A 3975-nucleotide genomic window follows, 5' to 3' on the forward strand; every position below is an offset into this window, starting at 1 on the left:
TGTGGAAGATGGTTAGTGGTAGGAAGGAAACCAGAACTCCCACAGAGCCCCCCCCCTCAAGAATCGCCTCTCGGCGATCTGACCCTCTTTTCGGGGTGGTCCCTAAAAAAAGAAGAAATCAGATCGGGGTCCAAGATCTGAGCCCTGGGAACCCAAGAGCGTTCCTCCGGCCCGTACCCCGCCCAGTCGACCAGGTACTGTAGGCCTCTGCCCCGGCGGCGAACGTCCAAGAGGCGCCGGACAGAGAAGGACGGGGCATCGTCGATCAGACGTGGAGCAGGAGGGGGATCGGCCGGGGGGTTAAGAGGGCTAGAGGAGACTGGCTTGAGGAGGGACACGTGAAAAGTTGGGTGAATCCTCATGGATCGAGGCAGTAGTAGGCGAACGGCCGAGGAGTTCACAATCTTCACAATGGGGAAAGGACCAATATACCTGGGAGCCAACTTGCGGGGGGTGTCTGGAAGGGAAATGTCTTTAGTGGACAACCATACCCGTTGACCCACCTGGTAGTGGGGCGCAGCAGAGCGACGTCTGTCGGCATACTTCTTGTTAAGGTCGGCGGTACGAAGAAGAGCCGCTCTTGTCTGTCGCCAAATCTTGCGACACCGTCGGACATGCTGTCGGACCGATGGAACCGGGACCTCAGTTTCCAAACTGGGGAATAAGGAGGGAGAGTACCCAAGAGAAGCCTTAAAAGGGGACATACCGATGGCAGACGAAACCTGGGTGTTGTGGGCGTATTCCACCCAAGGCAAATGGTCAGACCAGGTGGAAGGGTTGTCCTCAATAACGCATCGTAAGGCGACCTCCAGCTCCTGATTGCACCTCTCTGTTTGTCCGTTCGACTGAGGATGGTACCCAGAAGTAAGGCTCGTCGTGGCCCCCAGGCCCTGGCAAAAGGCTTTCCAGACCCGGGAGAGGAACTGGGGCCCTCTATCGGAGACGATGTCCATAGGAATTCCATGCAGGCGAAAAACATGGTTAGTGACAAGTTTAGCGGTCTCAAAAGCAGACGGTAATTTAGGCAGGGGAATGAAATGTGCTGCCTTGGAAAAACGGTCCACGATAGTGCAGATGGCGGTGTTATTGGAGGAAGGTGGCAAACCCGTGACAAAATCTAGGGCAATATGAGACCACGGACGATGGGGCGTAGGAAGAGGAAGCAAGAGTCCTGCAGGGGGTTTGTTGCTGTTCTTATTCCGTGCACATGTATGGCAGGCTGCAACAAACTCCCTCACGTCTCGGTTCATGTTGGGCCACCAAAAATATTCCTTGGCCAGATGCAACATGCGAGAGACCCCTGGATGGCAAGAGAACTTAGCCGTGTGAAGCCAAGTAAGAACCCGACTCACCATTGAAGAGGGCACAAAAGTCTTGCCCGGTGGACCGGCACCCGGGTCTGGTTCGGTGAGTTGGGCGGTCCGAATATCTTGTTCGATAGCCCAGGACAAGAGACCAACTGAGCACGTCGCCGGGAGTATGTCCTCCGGGGGATCGGAACCTTCAGAGGAGGAAAATTGACGAGAGAGTGAATCAGGTTTGATGTTCTTAGAGCCAGGGATGTACGTGATGGTAAAGTTAAAGCGAGCGAAGAAGAGGGACCATCTGGCCTGACGTGAGTTGAGTCTATTCGCCCCCTGGATGTAGGCCAAATTTTTATGATCAGTCCAGATGACAAAGGGCAGCTCGGAACCTTCCAGCCAATGTCTCCACTCTTCCAAAGCCAACTTAATGGCCAACAGCTCCCTATTACCGACATCATAGTTTCTCTCGGCTGGGGTGAGACGACGAGAAAAGAAGGCACAAGGGTGAACCTTGCTGTCAGGACCTCTCTGAGAGAGGACAGCCCCCACCCCGGAATCGGAGGCGTCAACCTCAACGATAAACTGTTCGTGAACATTTGGGTGGGCGAGGATGGGTGCAGAGGAAAACAATGATTTAAGCCTTTGGAAGGCAATCTCAGCGTCTTGGTCCCATGTGAAGGAACGCAAGGTGGAGGTTAACCCAGTGAGAGGGGAGGCAATCTGACTATAATTTTTGATGAAGCGCCGGTAAAAATTGGCAAAACCGAGAAAGCGTTGTAACTGCTTTCTATCGGTGGGTCGAGGCCACTCAGCTACTGCTTTTATTTTATCCGGGTCGGACCGTACCTGACCCTTCTCAAAGATAAAACCGAGAAATGTAATCGAAGGGGCGTGGAAAGCACATTTCTCAGCTTTTACGAACAAATTATTCTCCAGAAGCCTCTGGAGAACCGCCTGCACGTGTTTAGTGTGCTGTTCTTCGTCCCTGGAAAATATCAAAATATCATCCAGATAGACAAAGACGAAGATGTTAAGAAAATCCCTTAAAACATCATTGACCAACGCCTGGAAGACTGCAGGAGCATTTGTTAACCCAAAGGGCATTACCAGATATTCAAAATGACCGATGGGGGTCTTAAAGGCAGTTTTCCACTCATCCCCCTTGCGTATGCGAACCAAGTGATAGGCGTTGCGGAGGTCTAACTTTGTAAAAATAACAGCGTCACTAAGTTGTTCATACATAGACTCCATTAATGGTAATGGATATTTGTTCTTTACCGTTACCGTTATAAGATTAAGCCCTCTAAAATCAATGCAAGGCCTAAGAGTCTTGTCCTTCTTAGCAACAAAGAAGAACCCGGCTCCGAGAGGGGAGGTGGATGGCCGAATGATGCCGGATTTTAATGAGTCATTAATGTATTGGGTCATAGCCTCTCTCTCAGGGCCCGACAGGTTAAATAACCTGCTAGAAGGTAGAGGTGCCCCAGGAAGAAGGTCTATGGCGCAATCATACGGTCTGTGAGGAGGTAAGGAAAGTGCCTGGTGTTTGCTAAACACTCGTGCTAGCTTGTGGTAGATCTCGGGAACCTGAGAAAGGTCAACCTCCTCCTGGGTTGCCTCTCTACTAACACCAGGGGAGACGGCGGATGACAAGCATCTCTCAGAACAGTTCTTTCCCCATTTTTCGACCCTACCATCAGACCAATTAATAACGGGGTTGTGTTTCTTCAACCATGGAAAACCCAAGATAATTTGAGGTTGAAGAGAATCAAAAATAAAGAATTCATCTCTCTCACGGTGATTTCCTGACACCACAATTTCTATTTTATTAGTTTTGCAAGAGATGGAAGAGATGGTCTGGCCTGTGAGAGCTGCAACTGCCATCGTGGGGTAGAGGGCAGTGGTAGAAATCTGGAGTCTTTCGACCAAGTTCCGACTGATTAAGTTTTGTTCAGCTCCGGAGTCGATTAATGCCTGTGTAGAATAATTAGAATTATTGACACATAAGGTCACCGGTAAACAAAGATTATGTTCGGAGGAAGAATAGTATTTGCCCACCAGAATCGTCCGATCTACTGATGGGTTCTGTCTTTTAGCCGAAGTCTACAGGAAGGAAGTTCGTGCCCCTTCTTCCCACAATAGAGGCATTCGTTGTGAGAGATGCGACGCTGACGCTCCTCCGGAGACAGCCGAGTCCTTCCGATCTGCATCGGTTCGGGACCCGCCGAGCCGGGAGGGGTCGACTGTGAGTTAATGTTGGGAACCAAATACTCACGGGGAAAGTAGTCCACCTCAAAAACGTGCTCTCTGAAGCGATTATCGATTCTGGTGGCTAAGGTTATTAGCTGGTTGAGGTCGGATGGGACGTCACGAACAGCGAGTTGATCCTTAATTGGTTTGTTTAGTGCATGAATGAACGCACCTCGGAGAGCCGTCTCACCCCAGTCGGATTCCTCCGCCAAAATGCGGAACTGGATGGAAAACTCAGCCACAGTTTTATCGCCTTGTTTTAATGAAAACATCTTTTGCGATGCTTCTTCCTGCAACAGAGGTAGGTCGAATACTTGTCGAAAGTCTCTGAGAAAAGTGGAGATGGTTAGGGAATCGATGGTGCGTCTACGTAAGTAGGAACGCGCCCATCGAAGAGCTTCACCCTTTAGGGCGGAAATAA

This window comes from Nematolebias whitei, chromosome 12, assembly GCF_014905685.2.
Source record: "Nematolebias whitei isolate Nwh7 chromosome 12, NemWhi1, whole genome shotgun sequence".
Classification (NCBI taxonomy): domain Eukaryota; kingdom Metazoa; phylum Chordata; class Actinopteri; order Cyprinodontiformes; family Rivulidae; genus Nematolebias; species Nematolebias whitei.